The 12,084-nt window shown below is 45.7% G+C and overlaps 1 pseudogene; it reads right to left on the bottom strand.

Annotated features, from left to right (window-relative positions):
• LOC148021875 (14-3-3-like protein pseudogene) overlaps positions 1-11,463 on the bottom strand; it is a 34,725-nt pseudogene extending 23,262 nt beyond the window's left edge.
• Positions 11,464-12,084: the final 621 nt, after the last annotated feature.

The raw sequence follows: 12,084 nt of genomic DNA, 5'->3' as shown, positions 1-12,084 counted from the left end.
GGGGTATGATTGCATGAATATTGCTGCTTTATGCCATGCTCCTACAGGAACCTTGCAAACTCATTTGAGAGGTACTCTCCCCCTCCATCTGACCTTAGGCATTTTATTTGCAGGCCTATTTCACTTTTCTTTTTCATAAAATACACCCAAACTTTTCTGCTATAGTCATCAATAAAAGTGACAAAATAATGACAGCCTCCGAGGGATGCAGCTTTAGTAGTCCACACATCAGAGTGGATTAATTCCAATGGCTTCTTACTCTCTTGAACATGTCTAGGAAATGGTTTCCTTGCCTGTTTTCCAAACTGACAGGCTTCACATACTTTATGCATTTCTGCAACCTTGAATTTAGGCAATCGTGCAACAATATTTTGAGCCTGCATTGATTTAAGTCGTTGTACATTAACATGACCAATGCGTTTATGCCAGATATCAATATCTACAACTACACCGGTCCCATGTGCAAACATTGCTGCACTCAATTTAGGCATGTCTGCATCCAATGTAAACATTCTGCCCTTCTTCTTTCCTTTTGCTATCAAGCGACCTTTATTTTTTATATCCTCAACAAAGCATCCATGAGGATTAAATCTTACCTGCAAGCCCTGCTCAACCATTTGACGAACAGAAACCAGATTCTTGGTGATATTCGGGACATGAAATACATCTGACATGTATTTCTTTTTCCTATCCTGCATAGACAAAGGAATTTTTCCAATCTGCACAATAGGATGTGCAGTATCATCACCAGTATCCACAAATCCTAGTTTTTTTATTTTTCTTGCATCCTGCATCCATTCTGCATGACCTGTCATGTGGTTTGATGCACCTAAGTCAACATACCACACTTCGTTGCTTTCTTCTGCACTTGTCACAGAATTGTTCATGTGCTACACCATAAACAAATGCTCATTTCTGTCATCACCCTGTCTACTAGAAGATGCATAATTTCCTTGTTGCAATTTCCCATTCATGATGTCATTCTGCTTTTTATAGCAGTCTTTAGCCATATGACCCATTTTACCACAGTAGTAGCATTCAACATTGTTGTTTGCATTTTGGCCTCTTTGCCATCCACCACGACCTCTTTGGCTCCCCCTGCCTCTAGAGTTACCACGTCCTCCTCCATAGGACTGGTTTTCTTGAGTCTACTGCATATTCTGATTTCTACCACGGCCTCCAATTTGGCCTTCTCTACCTCTGCCTCTACCTCTTCCAGCATTTGAGTAGAAGACAGTTTCTTTTGAAGTTCCTCCTAAAGAAGATGCAGCACCATTTCTCTACTCCTCAGAAATTAGAAGAGCAATCAACTCCTCAAAATTGGGAAATCTTTCACGAACTGAAATGGATGTTCAAAACTATGCATAATCCTTTGGACCATTCAAGGTCACAGAAACTAAATCATCATCTTCAACTGGCGACCCAATGGAAGCAAGTGCATCTGCAATCTTCTTCACCTTCATGTGGTAGTCATTGATGCTCATACTTTCTCTTTGCACATTATGCAACTCTTGCTTGAGCTGCATTTTCCTGGCTTGCGTATTTGTGCTATACATTTTTGACAAAGTATCCCATGCCTCCTTTGGCGTACTTGCATCCTGAATATGCACAATCATAGAGTCTGAAATAGTGATAGACAGCCAGTACATAACTTTCCTGGCTCTCTCATGCCATGCTTTAAATGCCTGCGTTTGCTGTTGATTGGAAACATCAGGAAGAACTGGTTCTGCTTCATTTCCTGCAACAAATTCCCAATATCCTTTTCCCATAAGGAAATTTTTCATTCTAAACTTCCATGCTTGGAAGTTGTTCTTGTCAAGCTTTTCAGTTACAATCTGTGAAAGAGAATCAGACGCCATTACTAAACACTGCAAGAAATTCTGTCACTGCAAAAAACACAGCTTCACCCTTACAAGGGAAAATCTGCAAAACTGGCGAAAGTGGTATTTGACCACACAGTCACTTCCTAGTGACGATTTTGCATACATAGGAAACAAGGATGATTCTGTAACTCTCAATGTCTCTGCACACAAGCATACGATGCAATTTCTGTGGTAACTTTTCACCGACTTGTAGAACAGTGGTCACACAGTATAAAACAGGGCCTTTTCCTGAGTGCGTGCAGAAAACTTTCGCCTCCAAAACAGGCCCCGAAATGGCCTCAAATCAAAAAAACAGAGCAACGGAGGGCTAAAGCCCATACCCGCAGCATATACTGCCCTCTTGCTACACCGGGAAGGGCGTCTCAATCTGAGACAATGCACTCTTGCACTTTCCGGCTGTGCTACCTGTTGTAGAGACTTGCTCCCAAAATAGAAAAATGAAAGCAATACTGGTCCTCTTACCAGAACACCGCGAACTTGGCTTTCTTTCTTCAGCTCCTTACCACGAACAAGGCTCTGATACCATGTCAAGATTGTAGGAGAGAAGGAAGGAGTCTCACTTGTAGCTTTCTTGCTTGCACAATGGGGGAATACACACAAGGGTGGAGGCTGAAAGCAATTTTCCTCTTCTTAGTTGTGTAAGCCAAAAGAACTCAAGTACATAGAAATAGAAGAACCCTATATATGGGTCTCAAACCAAACTCAACTAACTAAGGTGGCATACTAACTGAGCCATGAACTAGAGTAGATAAGGATAGCTGTCATCTAGCTATTATTCATGGGCGATATACCAACTGCATCTGCAATTGACAAGTCAGTGACATAAATGCACAACATCACCGTGGCATATCACGAGTGGAGCTCGATATCTCAACAAGTTGTAACACTCTCAGTCTTTAGTGCGATTTTAGCTTCCGACTTCCTCTTCCGCCGTCTACGGCTCTTCTTCCCTATCAAGGCTGCATCAAGATTGCTAGGTCCTGGTAGAGAGATGCTAGCTTGCTTCATTTGGGCATGGGTCATGACCCGCAATGGGATAGGTGTGGCCTCCCCATCGTGGTTCTTGACACCAAACAGTCCCAATGGGACAGACGGCTCATTGGCTGAACTAGGTGACAGTTTTCTCCTTGGGAAATCGATGAAGAGATGGGTGATTCCGCACTCAGTGCACCTTTGGTCGGCCTTATCTCTATTTTGTTGCTCCCTCTCAGGGCAACGCGACAGAGACATGACCTGGGTGGCCACACATCCAATAGGTAATTGGATCATGTGCCTACCCTCCTAGGCCCTTACCTCATCCTCTTCCCAACGCCATCATCGGGACTGGTTGATAGTCCATGAGGACAGCGTTGCCCTCGTTGTCATGCGAAACATAAGGGTATATATAAGCTTCCTCATCGTTTGGTTCTTCCACATAGTGGACAGGAGCGTCACTCTCAATTGGTGGGTTACGTAAGGACCATGCAGCCTAGGAATGCCTATAGGATTTATCTCCATCCTAGAATGGTCGGCTTAACGTCGTTGGGCACAGGAAGGGCCAATGGGACTCCCCTTTTGAAGAATGGCTGCGGCCTGCTCACTAGGTAAGGCTGGCCGTATGGTTGTGAGTATCGAATTCTCCTTGGCAATCTACAATGCGCGATGTCATGACCAAACCTACCGTAGTTAGCGCAAGGTCATGACCTAGGGTCTTGGCACTCGGCTGGCAAGTGGTTTCTGCCACAGTACACGCATTGAATGTGTGGACATGTTGGTTGTCTCAACATTTCTTGCAACTTGGCTGGTTCCATTCTAACATCAGCCAAGTCTTGATTCATTTTGGTGGCTTTTCCCTTATCCTGGGCTGATGGTGCTGATCGCTCACTCGAGGCTGACATCTTCTCTGAGCTTCGCGATGTGGTCTCTTCTACATTTTTGCTTCTGGAGCTCCGCTCCTTCAGTTGATCGTCCACTCGGATGGCCTCCTCAAAGACCCTGGCTAGCACGTCCCGCTGCAAACTCGAGTTGCCTGCCAAAGCCTTGTACATGGGTCACATAATCACGAATGTCATCCTTCTCTTTCTGCTTGATGTTCATCAAGTGCACGAGTAGATTATCAGAGTATCCAGGCTCGTCAAATCTCTTAATGAAGAGATCCTTGTGAAAGGTGAGAAGGATCAAAGCTTGCACACGAGCTATGGCGGGAGAGCAAGAGCAAGATAGAGAGAGACAAGAAATGGGAACTCCAACAGTCACAATGTGTGACCGGGCCTTCCTTTATTTACTAGTCACTAAAAAATGAATGTAAAGAATAAAGTAACGTGACAGCCGCCTGCCACCTGCAATGTGCAGCGGCGGGTACTGTCAGTGTAGTAATACATGGGGCGGCACGGCGGAGGCGCCTTTACCCCAACAACCTCCCACTTAAAGGCGAATCTACCCCAGTGAGAGAGAAAGAAAAGAAAAAGACAATACAACTGTACATAGGTACAAGGGATGAGGAAAGGCAACATCTCATCTAACGCCCATCAATCTCTTGAGGAAGGCAAAGCGCTCAGTAGTGAGGCTTTTCGTGATCAGATCTACAGGATTCTCGTCAGTGGAGATCTTGACAAGGTCAACAGACTTGTCCTCCACGACACCACATATGAAGTGATACCTCACCTCAATGTGTTTTGTCTTCGCATGGAGGACCGGATTCTTAGCCAACTGAATGGCACTCATAGAATCCAAATGCAGTGTAGGTATAGCATCAATCCCAAGGTCAGTAACTAGACGGCCTAGCCATATGGCCTCCTTGCAAGCCTTAGTAGCTGCAACATACTCGGCCTCAGTGGTAGACAAAGCCGTACACTTCTGAACCCTGGACATCCAAGAGACAGCACCTCCAGCATAGGTGAATACATAGCCAGAAGTGGACTTCCTACTATCTGCATGTCCTGCATAATTAGAGTCAGTGTACCCCACGACCCCTGTATCCTGGCTGCCATAGCAAATACACATATCTGTTGTGCCCTTCAGGTACCTCATGATACCCTTCACGGCATCCCAATGTTTCCTACCAGGTGTAGCCATATAGCGTGCCACAACACCAACTGCAAAGGCAATATCTGGATGAGTGGCTATCATGGCATACATCAAACTGCCCACGGCTGAAGCATAAGGGATCTGGGCCATCTCGGCCCTCTGCTCATCTGTCTGCGGACAATCGGCCTGTGATACCTTCACATAAGAAGGCAATGGACAGCCAATAGGCTTTACGTCCTGCATGCGGAAGCGCTCAAGGACTTTATGAATATACTCCCTCTGTGACAAGTAGAGGAGTCCCTAATGCCTGTCGCGTCTAATGCGCATACCAAGTATGTGAGAGGCCTGTCCCAAATCCTTCATCTCAAGCTCTTCTTCAGCTGAGATTTAAGAGCATCTAGCTCATCATGAGCTTTCCCTGCTCTATCAGCATATCATCCACATAGAGTACCAAAATAAGCAATGAACCATCACGGGCTTTCTTCGTGTAAAGACACGGATCCATAGCACTCCTGTTGTAGCCCTGTGACTGCATAAAGGCATCAAACTTATCATACCATTCCCTAGGTGCCTACTTCAAGCCATAAAGACTTTTCTTCAACTTGCACACTAGATACTCACTGCCAGGTTCTGCAAAGCCCTTAGGTTGCTCCATATAGATCTCATCATGCAAGTCCCCATGTAAGAAAGCCGTCTTGACATCCATCTGATATAGATCTAAGTCAAGCTGAGCAACCAAATCCAAGACCAAGTGCAGGGTGGTCATCTTAACCACAGGAGAAAAGATCTCATCAAATTCTACACCATGCTCCTACTTAAAACCCTTTGCTACCAATCTAGCCTTGTATGCCGGCTTGGGGTGTCCAGGGGTACTTTTCAGCTTGTACACCCACTTGCATGGCAAAGTTTTCTTGCCCTTAGGCAAGGCAACCAAATCCCAAGTATCATTCTTATGCAAGGAGTCAATCTCAGACTACATAGCCCTCTCCCAGGAGTGACTGTCACCCCTGCGCATAGCCTCATCATAAGTGAAAGGCTCTCCTGCATCTGTAACCAAAATATAATGCATAGAGGGCTGAAATCTATCAGGTGGACGTCTGTCTCTAGCAGACCGTCTCACTGCAGGCTCTGTTGCCTGCCCAACTGCCTGTCCAACACCTTGACCATGAGCATCTGCTGCAACTGTAGGCTGTCCAACTGGCTGTGTAGGAGCTCTAGGCTCCTCCTGAAAGATCACTCTACAGATCTCAACCACTTTCTCAGGCTGCCTGTGCATCTTGTCTTCATGGAAGACTATATCATGGCTACGTACTATTTTCCGCGCTTGCGGATCCCATAGGCGATAGCCCATCTCTCCTAAATCACCATAACCAAGAAAGATGCATTTAATGATCTTTGGATCCAACTTACTCCACTTGTCCTTGGGCACATGGCAGAATGCCTCACATCCAAAGACATGGAGATGCGCATAAGAGGGTGGCTTACCAGCCCAAACTTCCTCTGCAACCTAGAAATCCAATCCACTAGAAGGAGATCGGTTTATGACATGCACTGTCATACTAACTGCCTCAGCCCAAAAGCTCTGTGGTAGGCCTGCATGGCTAAGCATAGAGCGGACACACTCCTGAATAGTCATGTTCATGCGCTCAACCAAACCATTCTGGGCGGGGGTGTAAGGGGCGGTCAACTGACGCTTAATACCCCTGTCATCACAAAACTGCTCAAAAGCACGTGAGACATATTCTCCCCCATTGTCAGTCCTAAGGCATTTCAGTCTATACCCAATCTGGTTCTCAACAAGAGCAAGCCAATGCTGAAAGACTACCAAGACATTAGACTTTTGCTTTATGGGATAAGCCCACACTTTCCTAGAAAAATCATCAATGAAGGTAACAAAGTACTTCGCGCCACCCATAGACATACACGGCATGGGCCCACAAACATCTGAATGCACCAAAGCCAAGGGCTCACTCATGCATGGCCTACCCGATTTCTTATGCGTAGACCTATTCTGCTTACCATAAAGACAATGATCACACGAGTCAAAATGTGCATAGTCCAAAGGTGGAAGATACTGCAAACAAGATAACATTTTCATTCCCTTCAAAGACATATGCCCCAAACGGGCATGCCAAAGTGATACATGTGGGATAGAACCCACTGCCAAAACATGGTCTACAGAAGACCCAGATACAACAAGAGGATAGAGGCTGACAGCCTTGGCGCCTCTAGCAAGCACAATTCTGCCTCTAGTAATCTTCCAGGCAGAATCCCCAAAACAAACATGAAACCCTGCATCATCCAACTGTCCTGCAAACATGAGACTACGCGTAAGCGCAGGTACATGACGTACATCCCTGAGCAAAAAAGAACTGCCAGTGGAAAATTGCAACTGAATATCTCCACAGCCCACAATATCAAGAGACATGTCATCTCCAAGTCTAACTGATCCAGATACAGTACGGTAAGAGTGAAACCACTCACGATAAGGCGTCACATGGAAGGACGCACCTGAATCGAATAACCAGCACTGTGCATACATACTAGGTGTCTCAGTCAAGTGTGAAGCATCAAAAGAACTAGCTGCAAGTATGAACTCATCACTACCATTGGAATCCTCGGTCTGCATGACATTAATTTCTTCAATCTTGACGCTGGACTTCGTAGGTACTATGCTGCGATCAGAGGACTTCTCCTGCACTTTCTCTTTGCCCTTATCCTTGCGCTTCTCATTGCGCAACTCATGACACTGTGGTCTGATATGGCCCTTTTTCCCACAATGATGACAAGTGACATTAGCGTTGCGCCCACGCGACTTACTACGCGACTTTCCACGAGATTTATACAGACCCTTCTACGAGTCACAGCCACAGTTATTACCACGATCATTCCTGTCATTCCTGCCTCTAACTGTCAAAGCATGTGAAACACGAGAGGCATCCAAGTTTTTGCCATTAACCTCTTCCTGCAGAAGAGCACTCTCAACATCATTCAGTTTCAGAGTAGCACTAGAGGCACATAGGGCAGTACGGAATACATCGCATGACTCATTCAAAGTCCCAAGCAAGAAAAGAGGAGTTACTTCCTCTCCAAAGGTGATATCCTGCAAAGTCAGGTTCTTTAGTATAGCATGGAACTGGCTCAAGTGAGCAGACATAGTCGCATTATCCTTCATGCGCAGATCCATAAGCTGCTTCAACTAGTACATCTGACTCGCCAGACTTTTCTTATCATAAAGATTATTGATCTTATTCCATAGATCCCATGCACTCTGTGCTTCCTCAAATACATTATAATGTACCTGTTCAATGAGAGACAATACAATCGTGGACTTGCATAGCTCATCAAGTTCAAGCCAGTCGTCATTGTCCATAGTTTCAGGCTGCTCCCCACTCAACCGAAGTGGCTTAATCTGAGATTTTTGCACCAAGACCTACCAAATTTGACTCTTTCAATAAGAGTATTTGGTACCATCCAACTTTGTGATGTTAAATATGGCATTATCAGTTGAAGAGGATGCCATAATGCACGTTGAAAATGCACAGACAATGTAAAACTGCTGGCTGTTTTACTGCAGAAAATGCCCAAAATCCACTGAAATGAGCTCCAAATGGCGAGAAAAGTATGCCAAAAGATGTTGCCCACTTAGTACTAGGTGCGGTACACCAAATCAAGATATTTCAGCATTAAAAATACTGCTCAGTCCACCAATAAATGCTTGTTGTAATAAATTTCAGAATTGCAATAATGAGAGCAAACTGTCCCAAAACTGGATCTAATGTCAACTAAACAATGCTAGGTCCAAAGTCGGCATAAAGAGGACAAAGCCAAATGACAGTGAAAATACATGAGCATAACACCGAGAGATGTCAAATAGCATCTGCCAGTAAGAGGCACACCCCAGACAATCTAGGCAAAATATAGAACCAACTGCCAAAACCTGACACAAATAGGTGTCTCCTCAAAGGAAAGTGGATCCAAAATTGAGACTCAGCTCATAAGCATCCTGTGAACCAAGACATATACTCAATGCAACATCCAATTGTCGGAGTATAATCCCAAAGTCTCAATACATCCATAACTGCTCAATGACATAGACTGCTCCAATAGCATGTAATCCGTGCTCAAGGTCAAGTAAGCATGCAAGATGCTCCCACTAGCACAAAAGGCGTACAATCGAGTTAAGGGCTCAAGCAACCCAAGACAAAGCACCAGTGACAAGTGACCAATTCAATGCCTCATACGCTTCCCAAGAGCATGACATACATGAAGCAACTGATGTAGCAACCACTAAGCAAGACATAATCCCAATGGCAAGATCTCTGTCAAGTCAATACATCCAGTAGCAAGCCAAAGTCAATATCCCTGTGAGTCGGAAGTGCTCAAAACATCCAAATCGGAGCTCCAAAATATCTGTCAAGCATGGACGAACTAAGAGGCATCAACCACGGACCAAAGCATGTAATGCATAGAGCTTATCCGTCAAGTACAGACAATAGGCATAAGCGGCCCAAATGCCAGTCAAGTCGACCAAACTGCCAATGACAAACCAATAACAACGGAGCAAATCCGATGCTCAAAAGCATTCCGGAATCACGATCATGAGTTCGAAGTCGATCCCCAAAGTGTAATACATCATGACATAACCCATAGCATACATCCGGTATCGATAGAGAAGCAATTCATGTGACAGCAGCTCTAAACAGTCCAAAACTGTCAATTTCCAGCCAAAAAACAATGCCAAATCATGGGCAAATCGAATGCATACATTCCCAAGACATTAGGCATCATGTAGACTGCATACGGGCATCAAACAAGGTAACCGGAGTAGAGTATAAGCATCAAATGCCAATGCCAAGTGTGGCTGCCCTGTTTCCAGCACTGTATAACAGTAAATAACAGTCCCAAATCAGCTAATATTTCAGGCCAAAATCATGGCATAATCATGTGCATACATTCCCAAGGCACTAGGCATCATGTAGACCGCATACGGGCATCAAATAGCACAACCGGAATGGAGTATAAGCAACAAATGGTGCTGCCCTATTTTCAGCCTATTATGACAGTTTATGACAGTCCCAAATCTGAAGAAATCAGCCCCAAATGATCAAGACCAATGCCCAAAGCTTGAATGACATCAAACATGAAGTCTATAGCCCTCTTGATCAAGGTAGAGAGCAAGAAGCAATGGCCAAGTGTGGAGCTGAAGTAGACGAGTGCTAACAGCCTGGAAAAAAATGGTGCAATCTACCCTGTTGGTGCTGAACTTGCTGTTGCTCCACATGGGCTGAAAAGGGGGTAATGGGGGGCTCAAGAAGGGCCTATCAAAGGCCTATGACAAGCCTCTTTGAGCCTTGATAGGTGTAAGGCACAATATGAGGAGAATAAGCTTCAAGGGTTTGAAGCCATGGCTGCCCTTGCTGTTTCAACCTGTAGACTGAAATAAAACCCTGAAAGAATGATCAAATACCTCAGTATCAATGCCTTGAAGGTGCCTCAACAGGCCGGGAAGGTGCTCGGGAAGTCGGGGAGTGACGGGAGCTCGGGGAGATCGGATATGGCTGCCGGGATGGAGATCCAATGCGTGAAGGGAGTCGATGCGAATGTAGAGAAGCACCGAGTCGAGCTCGAGCAAGAGGAAGCCAAGCTCTGATACCAGTTGAAAGGTGAGAAGGATCGAAGCTTGCACACGAGCTATGGCGGGAGAGCAAGAGTAAGATAGAGAGAGACAAGAAATGGAAACTCCAACAGTCACAATGTGTGACCGGGCCTTCCTTTATTTACTAGTCACTAAAAAATGAATGTAAAGAATAAAGTGACGTGACGGGCGCCCGCCACCTCTGCAGTGTGCAGTGGCGGGTACTGTCAGTGTAGTAATACACGGGGCGGCACGGCAGAGGCGCCTTTACCCCAACACCTTGAGGCCATCGAAGTTGGCTCACTCCGCGTTATCTAAGCTCGTATACCACGTCCTACCCTTGTCGCCCAAGCAAAGCCCGAATGCTTGAGAGCATTGAGTCAGGTCGTTGAGGCCGTTGGCTTCGCACACTTACTCGAACTGCTCGACAAAGCTATAGGGATCATCATGGGGCTGGTACTTATCGAGTTGCTTGGCAACAATAGGGATTTTAGCCTGGCTCTTTGAGCATTGGTTTGCTCCTAATCCTGCAAGCAGCGATGTCGCTAGAGCCGTGGTACTTTGCTCTACAGCCATGTTATTGAGCAGTCACTTCATCAGAAGCTCACTCAGCGTTAAGTCTCCTTCTAGTGCCCTCTCATGATCCGTTCGATTCCTACCAACCAAGTTCAGTACCCGCTGCACCTCTCGTAACTCCATGCCTTGCCTTTGATTCCTTGCCTACTAATCCCTATTGTACTCAGACATTATTTGCAATGCCTTGTGGGTTAGCTTTCTCTCCTCTTCTAGATCTGCAATGATTGCGTCCGCCGTCCTACCGCAGTGCTCATATCGAGCATGAGCATCGTAACTACTGACCAGCTGCTGAACTGAATCTGGAAAGGCTCCTAAGTCGAATTCCTCATTGTATCTGTGGTCTGAAATTTCCTCTTCCATTGTCGAGTTGTCATGCTCCACCAAGCTATCGATTAGGTTCAGTAGGCTTGGCAGATCCACTTTGTCGGCGTCCCTTGCTTGGTCCTACCTCTGAGCGTTGACGGTTTGTCTCTGTATTGGGTTTTCTCCTATTGGTGGGTTCCTTGAGTGGTTTATCTAGGTGAGTTCCTTCAGTTATTTAATACAGTCCTCAATTCATGGCCACTCAATGTGTCTTTCCTCGTGCACTTGTGCTCAATCAGGCTTTCAGTTTCCTTAAGTGTACTTCAAGTGCAAAAATTCAGGGTGAGTGTAGCAACCACCTCCTAGCCGTCTTATGCACTCTCGCGTTGTTTTGGGCCTAATAGGCTTGTTGGTCAACTTCCTGGCCGTCTTGTCAGGGTTTAGGGTTTCCCTAAGATGTTGCCTCCTTCATTTCTAATTCAATCAGGCCTTACAGCTCAGCAGGTCGCGTCTAAGCCTCTAGGTCTCGCAACTGCCCACTCCTAGTTACTAAGCAGCGGCGCCCTCCTATTTGCATATTCCGCATGCCAGAATCAAGTTATGAGCGCCCTATGGGCTCTCGACAGTCTGAGCTACTGAGTCCTAGCCAGGTCAAGTCAATTTTCTGAAGATCTGGCA

This window comes from Lygodium microphyllum, chromosome 17 (genome assembly GCF_053477565.2).
Source record: "Lygodium microphyllum isolate KBCC chromosome 17, Lygodium_microphyllum_v1.1.10, whole genome shotgun sequence".
NCBI classification, from domain to species: domain Eukaryota; kingdom Viridiplantae; phylum Streptophyta; class Polypodiopsida; order Schizaeales; family Lygodiaceae; genus Lygodium; species Lygodium microphyllum.
This window is presented reverse-complemented; position numbering and strand designations above follow the sequence as displayed.